At 40.0% G+C, this 12,142-nt stretch overlaps 1 long non-coding RNA gene across 1 annotated transcript; it reads left to right on the top strand.

Annotated features, from left to right (window-relative positions):
- The first annotated feature begins 6,778 nt into the window (after positions 1-6,778).
- On the top strand, positions 6,779-11,755 carry LOC116732973 (uncharacterized). The gene is made up of 2 exons (XR_004341920.1): positions 6,779-7,949; positions 10,492-11,755. It is a non-coding gene; the product is annotated as an uncharacterized LOC116732973 (long non-coding RNA).
- The last annotated feature ends 387 nt before the right edge of the window (positions 11,756-12,142 follow it).

Genomic DNA, 12,142 nt, shown 5'->3' with positions numbered 1-12,142 from the left:
GAAGGAAAACAAAGTTTTAGATCCCTGATTTAATGTGATGAATGCTGTCTGGATTGGTGAACCTGCCTGTGTCGTCCTGGCTCACAAACAGGTACAGGCTGTTCCACTTACTGCCCTCTCTCTCTCTCTTTTTTTTATTTCTGCCCTTTTTCTTTCCCTCACCTGCTGCTAGAGTACTTCCAGCTCCGGAAAAGTAACTGATTACATCTGCTTCTCTCAGACAGAGAGAGGGAAGAAAAACAGAAAGCAAAAAGAGCTTCTGTTTTTCTCATTAAACTATCTTTGAACTCATCAAGGGAGGAAAAAGGAGCGTTTGGCTAAGGGGGACTGTGTGCATTTTTGTCTTTCATTTGCGTCAACACTTCCTCTTGGAACGACTAACAAGCTGTTTGCACGTTTACAGGTCCTGTGTGTTTCAGTATGGAGACTTTTTTTTAAAATTAGGGTCATAAAACCTCCATAAAGTGCCAACAATAGGATTCCAACTTCGGTTTTGACTGCAGTTCTACCTCCACCGAGTCGTCTGCTGAAGAACTAGATTTGTTGTTTTATTGTTGTTGCAGTTTTACTGCTTTATGCTCGGCAGGTACAGTAGCTCAAATGTTCATTATTGCTGTACAGTGGCTTAAAGAAAGCATTCATACCGAGGGAATCCAACAAGCGACGGCGTTCGTAACTGAGATGAAAGGAAGATGATGCAAAGATTACATTTATTTTCACAAATAAAACTTTAAAAATAGCACATTTGTATTCACACCCCCCCATAATCAATAATCTGCATTTAGCTCATTTTGACTCTTCAGAACAGAACAGATACTTATTATGTTGTAGGTCTGAACTTTGACTAGACCAGTGTAACACTTATGCAGCCACTGAAGCTTTAACTGTTTAGTCTCAAAGCTTTTGCATCTAACGGGTTCATTCAAGGATTATTCTGTATTTAACTCCACTTTCTCATCCATTTTGACCAGTTTCTCTGTGAAAACCATTCCTACAGCATGATGCTGCCACCACCATGTCTCCTGAGTTATGAATCTCTGCAGCATGTGCCTCTTGGCTGCTTCAAGAGGCTAGATTATGTTGTCCTTTAATTACACACAAGTTTACTTTTTCTATTCTAATTGCTGAATGCAATTGGCTTTGCTACATTTTTATGGGCATTAAAGTCTGCTGATTACAAATGCATGCCACACTTTTCAGAATTTTCTTTGTTCAAAAAGATCTACGTCGCAAAAAACTGACGTCGTCATGCAATACTTTGTCTGCCAAATAAAATCCCGGCAGCTTGAGGTTGAGATGTGTGGAAAAATAAAAGGAGTATGAAAACTTGTAATAAAGTTCAGATTTTTCTATTTTGCTTTCCTTTTGGTTTTTGTAAAGTTCTGCACACTTGAGCACAAATAATTTCCCTCAAATATTTACAGTTCGTCTCATTTTTTAAAAGCAGCAACACTTGGATTTGTCAAATCTGGACTGGATTATTTGACACTAAATGCAGATTATTTAAAGCAGTTTGTGGGTTGTGCTGGCTTTATTTTAGTTGTAAAGATAAATTAACAATAAAATTTTATCCAGAGCTTAAAACCCTGATTGAACTAAGAGGATGTGGAGACTAAAAAAACTGAACAAATCAAATTTTTGATATATTTCTGGACTATGTGCCACCAAATGTTTTATGAAGTTGAACAAAGATAACATATAATTTAAATATAGATAATTTTCTTATTTTATTTATTTATTTTTTTTACAAATTCAGATTTTTAGGCAACAGATGAAGAAATATGACCTGGAAACCGAACAGTTTTTTGTTCTTGTCCAGACTTGTTAAATAACAAAGAGCAAACTGAACCAGCTGCTTCGGCCATTTAAAGGAAAAATGAACAGAAATTTTTAGAAAATGGTTTTAGCCGATGTATTTATTCAATGAAACATCATTTCTTGCCACTAATTGATCAGTTGAAGGAGTCATGCAACCACAAGCATGAGGGACTTTCATTCATTCAAACAAAAGGAGCTTCTTAAAGAGACAGAGGCCCAATTTCAAGACGTTAAATTGCAAAGTCAAACTTCTTTTAAGTCATGTTTGATGTATACAGCATCTTCATAACAACTGAAGGTAACACACGATTGTTACATGACTGGAGGGTTGGACGATATTTCAATCTGGAGAGACTCAGACGGAGATAAGAAGATTAGAAGATTAGAAGAGTTTATTGACAAACAGAATTTAAAGTCTTTGGCGCTCGGGCCCCGGCTGGGGATAACGTTATCGCAGCGTTAGCGATAGGCTTCAGATGAGCATTCCCGATGCTGTTAGGAACGTCATCCCCCAGGGCCCGGCACTGGTGGTGGAGGTTGAAGAAGGGTGCGGGCCTCAGGACCGGGCGAATGGAGGAGAAGGGGTGGTGGTGGGTTGAGCTCGGCTGGAGAGCGAAGGACGCCATGAATGAAGGTCCTTATCAGCTGGGACTTGGTCGATGATTGGACGTGACGTGGCTTGGTCCGGCGTTGATAGGTCGACGATTGTGGGCAGGTCGCTTCAATTAACGGGTCCCGGTGGGGATAAAAGAGTCTTATACTTTGAATTTGCGCCTAGGCTTCATGGCTCACACACATTTCACAGTATAAGCGTTTCATGTCAGTCGATAGCGATAATTATTGATTAGTTTATTGTTTTGAATATCTGAAATATTGCCAAACTGGTGACATGACCTTTTCCTGTTTCAGTCACAGTTTTCACTCTTTTGATTATCTTTAAGCAATTATGAGGCATAGTGACGAAAAACCTTAAACTGCTGCTGCGTCACTCAGCAGGTTGTTGCTAAGTAACCAAAGAATGAGTAAGTTGCTAGGTAACCAAAGAGAGTGAGTTAGTTGATTCCATCACTCTTTCTTAGCTGGCTTTAAGACAGCGTTTCTCAATTCCGGTCCTCACGCCCGCCTGCCTGGCATGCTTTAGGTGTTTCCCTTCTGCCACTCACCTGGGTTGAATATTGTGGTGATTAACAGGCTTCTGCAGCACCTTATGGTCATGCAATCATTCGAATCAGCTGTTCTGGAATAGAGGCACATCTAAAACATGCAGAGCAGGGGGGCCCCGAGGACTGGATTTGAGAAGCGCTGCCTTAAGTGGTTGAGCAACTAAAGCCTTTCCTCTGCCTACATCTCCCAGAATGCCGTGTGGTTCTGCACCAGGGTTCAGTGAGTATTCTCCATACTGAATACTAAATATTCTACCAGATGTGTAATCTATTGATATTGATCATGTGTCTATCGCGGTATAAATTGTTATTGATTTATTGCCCAGCTCTATTTGATTGTGCTATAAAAATGGCTGGAATATACAGAATACTTTTGCTATTAATCTGACATCAAAAACTAATTTATTGGTTTAATCTGAGATCTCCACCACTTTTGGCATTCAATACTTCTCAGTCCCTGGTTTCATTTTGTCTCATATCGACTGACTGGGGCCTCACCGTCTAAAGCTCACATATCCTTGGCAACGATCCCCTCCTCTGCCTTTTGCACAAACGTCTTCTCAACTCGTCTGACCTTTCGAACTTGTGCCACGCAGTTCGGCTGACTTCGCACCGGAGCTGAATTTAGGCACATCTAGGCGTGAAAATAAGCCTTTCGTGTTGAAGTGCTAAGTGAAAATATGTAGAGCAAGTCCAGCCACATCTTTTTGTTGTTAGTTCTTGAGTTATTGGTGTGATAATTTTATGCACGCTCAGATAAAAAAAGACAAAAACCCACCTAACAGTTTCAGATCAACTTCAGCAGGTTCACACTGTTCTTAGAGAGGAGGCATATGAAGAGGAAGCCCTTGATAATTTAGGTCGTCCATTTTTTTTATTTTATTTTTTTTTAAAGTGTGGACTGCCTCTGCAGTAAAAGACAAGATCATGATGTGTGGGCGAGGCTATTTTAACGGCGGCGTCAACATCCACACAAACAGCCTCTAACCTTTAATATTTCAGACACTGTCTCTCACTTTGCAGCTTTTCTTTAAAGGTCATGTTAGAGTTACAGAAAGAGAAGAGTCGGTGAAACGACAAGAGGCACTGAAACTACTTCTTACCCAACAGGTGCTTCTGTGTGACGGCCACTTTCTGGATAACGCACAAGTGTTGCTCCAGAAATTAAAGTTCAGCCGTTAATTTGATGATGCAGCGCTTATAATTTGACTAGGAATAACTCATTTGCTTTGTGCATCTCTTAATTCACACCCAAAGATTGTGAAACTGCTGTTAGCATAACAGCGATGCTGTTATGAGTGTCGGTGCTAATGAAGAATATTCTCAATATCCTAAAGCTGCATTTCTGTGTTGACTAAATTACAGGAAAGTTGGATGTGTGGTGGATAAAGACTTCAGTTTTTTTTATTTCTTTGTTTTGTGGTTGAGAGCTGGAAAGCTGAACTGAAACACCAGCGCTGTAAAAACCAAAATAGTAGCAGAAACGCCCGCCGATGCTTTTTTTATCTGGAAGCTTCTCTCCGTGTTTACGCTCTCTTAATCTGACTTGTCTTGTCAGAGTGAAATCCTCAATGTTTAGGGGAAAAACTGATCTGAACTCGTCTCTCGATCAGCTCTGCTAAATAAATCAATCACAAATCCCTACTGAAACATTGTGACGTTTGCTTATAGCAAGACATTTTTCATGTTATAAGAGAAATTATTTTCCAATGGAACAAGTACTTTTTAAGGAATTACTGACTTAAAGCGGTCTCATATTTTTGATGAAAAGTTGTTTGTAAGTTGGTTTTGCCTCATTTGAAGTGTACTAAGATATTTGCACTAGAAACTAGACTGTTTTTGCAGGGTGTCTTTGACCGCAGTGCAGCATGTCAGCAGCTGGGGGAAATGAGCCATCAAGAGGGACTGGTCAGCCAATCAGAGGTGGACTTTGGTGAAATGACAACAAGCAGTCAGAGGGCAGAAATATGAGGTATAAACTCCCTTTATGCCATCTGAGAGGCAGAAGTTGTGTGAAGAGAAACATCATGAGTGACCTTAGTCTGGACTGGAAGATTTTAAAAAAACTTATTTTCATTCTTACTATTTTATTAACCTTTAACTTCCTAAGACAAATAAACCAAGGCTTACTTTTGGTTAAATTGTAAAAAATAAGGGCAGCTAAAGAGGGAAGAAGAGCAAAAAGTCTGTCAACAAAACCTCCAAATTAAGAGGTGCATGTTGCTACGCAGCTTCAAAGACGGCTGCTGGCATCGCCGTTTTCCACGGTACAGATGGTACTTCTAATGCGATGCGCTCTTCCTTCCTGTCTCTGCTGCACAACCTGTCCGGAAGAGAAGCTGAACAGTTTGATCTTTGCTTTATTCAGAGGATTTCCTGGTGAACTGAAAGTCAGGTGCCTTTTGGATCATGTCAGCCAGTCATGAGTCATTCAGTGAAAAGTGACCTCTGCCCTGTTAACCCGCCATAAAGCATAAAGCGCTGCACTCTGAACTAGTGTAGGTGTGATTGGCTTTATTTCTCAGGATGAAACAGAAAATATCTTTTTTTGTTCCCTTTATGTATGTATGTGGTGGCACAGACTCAAGAATACATGACAGAAAAATAAGACAATTTCAAGATATAAAAGGAGGCTTTACCAAATTTAATTCAGTAAAACAGTGAAATTCATTCAGTCTAGTCTGGAACATATCCTTAATTCTGCTATAACGTTTAAAAAGTGATGTGACAGTGAACAAGTTTGAACTTTTTGTGGATTTTGTCTCATCCGCTCAAGTTTCCACTACACCCCAACAAGATTAGCTTCTCAGGAGAACTGGTAACGTTTACTTAAATTGGTTGATTTCTAAATATCCATCCTTCATCCATTCCAAAACCAGTTTCAAACTGTGTTTGGGGTGTAAACAGGTGAAAACTGGTTACAATTAGTGCTGCACAATCTACTGAATACGAACGTCTTTGCGTTATCCATGTGTTGGAGGACGTTCAGCTCTTGACGTTCTGCAGTAGATGTTTGTTTTTTATGGCTAAGATGCTGCAGCTCACAAGGAGTGGTGGAGTCGCAGTGACGAAGAAAAACAAAATAAATGCCAGCAGAATGTGGGTTGTTTATGTCTCATTTCGTCACCTTGAAATATGGTGGAAGTTTAACATCATTGGTGACCAAGAAAAACAGCTGCTGCTCCAAAACAGACGCCTCTGAGAAACTGCATCCACGTGCAAAGGTTGAGCGATTCCACCAAACTGACAAGAAGTTTGTTTAAGTTAGTAAATTTGAGGCTTTCAAACCAGCTGTCCCAGTTTTACGCTGCGTTCCAGTTGTACTTTCAACTGGGAAATTCCGACTTCTCAGTTGGAAAAATCAACTGGAACGCTCCCAGAAGTCGGGTTTCCCAGTGGGAAACAGAGTTAGCCGGACTTTGTTTTTTCAATATGGCCGCTCCTCGCATCAACAGTAGCAAGGTGTGGCGGAGACGTTTATTTTACAAGACACACATGTAAGAGCGCATCTAAAATCAATGTAACATGTAAACTGAACTAATTAAACGTGGAGTTTGCTGTAAAGCTCACACTGCAAAAACAAAATCTTAAGTATTTTTGGTTGAGTTTCTAGCACACTTGAAATAAGACAAAAATAACTTACAAGTAACTTTTCAGCAAGATATTTGAGTTTGTTTAAGAAAATAATTTTTTAATACTGATAAAAGTACTGGTTCCACTGGCAGACTTTACTTATAACAAGACATTTTTTAGCATTTTATGAGCAAAATAAAATGCTTGTACACTAATAATGTTAGTGTACAAGTAATTTTTATTAATATCTGTTTTGCTTTGTTTCTCTTCTAGATGAAAGTATTTCTGGATCCGTGCTTGGTCTGTGTTTGGGCAGGCGTGTGTGGGTGTGTGTGTGGGTGTGTGCGTGTGTGTGTGTGCTTCCCTGTGAGGCAGACAATGTTTGCTTTTGTGTAACATTGTTGACTAAAAACCATCCATACTAGAAAGTCCAACAATTTAAATGATTCTGCAAAGATCCAGACAGAATTATGCTCCCAGGCTGCAGACATTTAACCAGAGGGAAGGAATAAAGTCAAAATGATTTAATTTTAAAGACGTTTGCTTTCCAGCCTGAAGTAAACTCCTGCTCCTTACGCAGGTTTTTCAGACCCAAAGCTTCAGTCTGATGTGATCTGAGAAAGGACTTCCTTCTAATGTTGAGGAACTTCGACAGCTGTCAGCTGCACTTCTGAACGTAAAGCAACATTTAGCTGAAGCTAGGATGTATTTCCTCCTTCTGTTTCAACTCTGCGGTAAGGCAGAGCAAGAACCCCTTTCACTTTTGAACATCTGATAGGGATCTGTGCGTTCTGCGTTCAGAAACACCCGAAACTATATGGCTCCCTTCCCCGCTGAGCGTGAAGACCACCCCGGTTTATTTTTAGCTTTTAGCGTGGGCTAACAGTGATGAGTCTGAAAGAGAATCTTACTCATTTCTCCTTAGATCTTTCTCAGAACTACCTGAAGGAAATGACAGGTCTTCATGCATGTCATCGCTCTGCTGACCTAAAAATAAAGGCACGTGTGTGTGGGGTGTGGGTGTGTGTGTGTGTATAAACTACAAGGTTTTAAGCGTAAAAGTGAGTCGTCAGGAGGAAGAGGTTTGTTTGAGTCTTTCGTTTCCAGTAAAATGATTTTATCTGCAAAAGTCTACTCATTTACAACTTCTGCAAAATTTACAACTTTTGCAGTGCAAAACCATAAAATTTATTGTTTTGGAGCTTGAACTATGTGTTAGTTTTGGGTATAAGGAAAAGAAAACAAAAGAATTAGGATTTTCTAGACAATTCAGACTTGAAAAATGTTTCCCATTTCTTTCAAACAATTCTTGTTTGGTCCCTGCAAGGTTCTGACTTCACCTCCTCACTTCCTCCCTCCCAGAGATGAACTTCCTCTTCTTGCTCAGCTTTGCTGGTAAGAGATATGATTATTATTTTTTTTTCTTGTTCCCCGAGTCTGAATTGTGACTCTTGTATGCTTGTCTGATTCCTGTGGCCTAGATGTGTGGACAATTACAGGAAAGCGACGGAGACAAAGAGAAGCTAAAACATAATTCTGCCTCTGCTGCAGATTGTTGCAAAAAAGGAAATGGAACATTAAGAATAAAGCAGGAAGTTGCAGAACTAATATTATCCCAGAACAGATATAGATGAGTTAAAAGAATCATTCTTTTAGTCGGTGTGAATGCAGAAAGTTATTTTTGTTGATCACAGTGGAAACTGGTCGAAGAAAAATGATGATTTTCTCTTTTACTCTTAGTAAAAAGAGTTTCGGGAATGATTTAAAAAGATTATCAGAGAATCATGAAATACACAGATGTACAAAACTAGAGCAGATAATAGCTCCTCGTCTTGATATATGAAAAGATTCTGGGTAGATTCAGCTGCTTTTTGACTGCAACTAATTGTTAGCAAAAAATATTGAGCCTCTTGATTATTTTAGGAGACAAACAGCCGTTAAAAATGTAGGTGGCATGCAAATAGCATGCGTGTGTTATCGGTTTCGCATTAGCTTCTGCCAATATTTAAATGTGTTTAGTGGTTCAGCATTAGCTTCTGTCATTTTTTTTTGTGAGTGTAGCAGTTTAAATGCTAAATACAATTAAAAAATGCTGATTTTTAAATGTATTTAGCAGCTTAGTGTTCATCTAATTGGCAATTTTAGTGCAAAACTTAATTCTCCATGGCAGCCATGGTGGCCAGGGTGAAAATGTAAAAGTTATCAGTAAGTATATAATTTTTGTGGGTCTAATTATGTCTGATTTGACACTAAGATATTCATCTGTGGTAATTGCTGGCAGTTGCAGTGCAAAAATAAATCTTCCTTGACGATCATCTTGAAAAATGGCCGCCACCTTGAATTGTTAATGACCAACGCTTATTTAAAAAAAAAAAAAAAAAAAGCACCTGGAAACACGTTAATTTCTTCTATCCACATGGGAAAGATTTTGCTGAAATATGAAATTATCTGCTGCACTAACTGGTGTAACTGGTGAACTATAATGGTGGTGGCAGAATGGTGCTGGGAGGTAATGTTCACTGCCATCAGGATCTTGAGTTTGATGTTGCACAGTTAAGAAGTCAGTGGGTGGTTAAAGGTTAGAAGGTCAAATGCTCTAACCTTTGACCTTCTAACCAGTCACTTAATGTCACAGAGATTTTACGCTGATAAAGTTCCCAACAAATGTTGCTTTTATTTAGTAACCCAAATGCTACAGAGATAATAAATATATAAATATAGAACACAGTGAAGACACACAGCAGAGAGAACTGAGTTAGAAGATGAACTGTTCATTTTCTACATGGATGAACCATTAAAATCGCACAAAAGAAATCAATTAAACACAAAGCAAACACTGAACTGCAACATGAGCGAGTTGAAATGTAACAGTAGAACAACATGAACGGCTGCCACAGCTTTTAAAGCAGAAACAAGCACACTTTTGTCCTCTGATTTTATTTAAATGTGAAGTGTGTCTGACAGCGTTAGGATCAAACAGAAGGACCTCCAGCTCCGACCTTTTGACCCTCAACGCGGACAGAGGGGCTTGCTGTTGTTCTGCCTGAACCAATTTGTGAAATCTGCACGTGCTGACTCAACTTCTCCGCTTTTTAAGGTAATTAAAAGAGAAAAGACACCGCAGAAAACATACGAGGGTGAAACGTCAGCGGAAAGTTGCTACGGTCCGAACATTAGGCCTCTGGGAACAAAACGAATCGTTGTGGTTTGGGTTCGTGAACGCAGAGGAGCTGCGGTGTCATGCCAGTCACTCGTTGGTGCTGCAAGCTTCAGCAGGGGGGCGGAATGGCGGGATCCTGATTAACTCTGTGTGAGCGTCTGTGTGAGGATGATGCAGCTTCCTGAAGAGGAATAAATTAAGACGAGTGACGACAGACATGTTCAACCGAGAGGAATCTGCGTAAGAGCGTGAATCATCCACTAAATGAGAGCAAATGTAAACGAAGCCACTTCATCAACTTAGAGTAACCGCCCGGCCAAAAACACCACGGAAATTTTCCTTTTCTACGTTCGATGTTTCACAGAAGTCTCACACTGGAGATTTTAATCACTTACTTGGTTCTGCTTGCAGGCTGTGGCCCCCCTGGAGCGGGAGGGGCCCAGCAGAGAGGCCCCTCTGTCTGCTGCTTTATAACAGAGACGCTGTGTTCAAACTAGGGGCACAAGGGCCAAAATGAAAAGAAACGCGCACTTGTGTGTGTTTTTGTCTATGGGGCTTTATGCACACATTACTGTACATACATGGTGTGTCTGATGTGCTTACTCTCATCTTTTGGGGGGTCTTAAATTAAAAGCAGGAAGTGATTTTTTATATACATCCAGAAGCTTTAATCTGACTACATGAGGAACCTTTTGTTCTTTCTTCCTCCTCATTACTGAAGGAAGCCTTCATTGTCCTGCTGCTTCCCTTAATCTCACTCTTTTTCACTCTTTGTAGGTTTGCAGTTTTGAAGTGTGCTGCCTCAGCATTCTGCACGTGGCACCAGCTCACCCCCTTACAAGTTCAATTCAGTTCTTACTAAAGGTGTTCTAATTACTGTAGACTTCAAGCAGTCACAAATCAGGTACAAAAGTATAAAAGCCCTCTCTAACGTTTTCACTTTTTGTCATGTTGCAAGTTTTCAGCAGTAGTGCGTAATTCAGATACTTGCCACCTTTACTCTGATATCCTCAAATGAATCCAGCTGTCTTTAAATGTCACCTCATTAGTAACTACAGTCCAGTCTGAGTGCGTAAAACCAAGAAAAACAAACAACGCAGCGTCCTTGTCACAAAACGCCTGTTACAGGACTTGGTTTGGATCATTTCTATGTTGAGATGACCTAGTCAAAGCCCAGACTTGACAACTGATGTTCACTTGGGGCTTTCCATCCAAAGTCAAAAAGTTTGAGTTATATCACAAACAACAATTTGAAGGTTTAAAGCATATTGTGGCTTGATGAGGGTTTTACTTGGGTGGTTGGGTGAATTTAAATGCACACCACACTTTTCAGATTTTCACCGTTTAAGAAAAATAATGACAACCACATATCATTTTCCTTCCCTCTTCACAGTTCTGCTCTGTAACCTTAAATCCCAATAAAACACACCAAACGCTTGTGGTCTCAACTCATTCAAAGGCTATGAATATATTTCCAGGGCACTAAAGCTTCAAATTAAAGCATTTTTCGTTATTTTTAACAATGTCTTTAAGTACTTTAAGAGCCATGTGGGTGCATGTATGTTTTACAATGAGCCCAATTAGCCAAATGAGGGTGTATTTGTGCTGACAAAGGTTTGCTGCTAATGCAGGGAAACCCCTCTGCAGCGCAGCGCTCACCTCTCCCTTTCTCTCTGACTCCTTTCTTCCACTCATCCTTCATTGTTCTTACTGTAAAATCAAACAGTCATCACTGTCTTCTTCCTGCAGAGGAGGGGCCGGGGCCCGGCGGCCGCTGCTGAGGAAGTGCAGCGCGGGGCGGGAGGCCTTCGCCGGAGGGGGTCCCAGCAGGGAGGAGGAGGCGGAGGGCAGCGGAGCCACGGTGGCCCTGACCCTGCTGCTGGGTCCAAGCTGGCGGTTTGGAGGCTGAAGTGAAACAACACACACATTGTGTCCATGTATGCAGAGGAAACCTCAAGACCAAGAAACACATTTTTTATGCATTTTACACACATATTTATCTAATTTGTAACTGTGAATGATAAAGTGTTGTTGGACTGAATTAAGCTGAGTTGAGTTGTAGATCGTGATTGTTAGAACTAAGTCTGTCGTTATAATCAAAAACAAGCTCAATGATTTCCATGCGCATGATTTATCATTTTTCTACCAAAAACTGGATGACAAAGTCATCAGTCTGGTGCTTTGGTCTCAACTGGCCCTTTTATTTTGAAGGGCAATTTTATTTACAGAAACTTCAGAATTCACTTTATTTGTTTTTTGTTTGTTTATTTTGGATATTTAAAATGTCTTCCAGTTTCAGAGTTAAAATAATCATTAGAATTTAAAGTTTATTGATCTTTGAGAATGTGTTTTTGCATTATTACCATTATACCATTTAAAAATGGTCTCACAACTACAATATTATTGTTTATTGCAATAACATCTGAGA

This window comes from Xiphophorus hellerii, chromosome 14 (assembly GCF_003331165.1).
Source record: "Xiphophorus hellerii strain 12219 chromosome 14, Xiphophorus_hellerii-4.1, whole genome shotgun sequence".
NCBI lineage: Eukaryota > Metazoa > Chordata > Actinopteri > Cyprinodontiformes > Poeciliidae > Xiphophorus > Xiphophorus hellerii.
The sequence above is the reverse complement of the archived record's forward strand: the minus strand, read 5'-3'. Positions and strand labels throughout refer to the sequence as shown.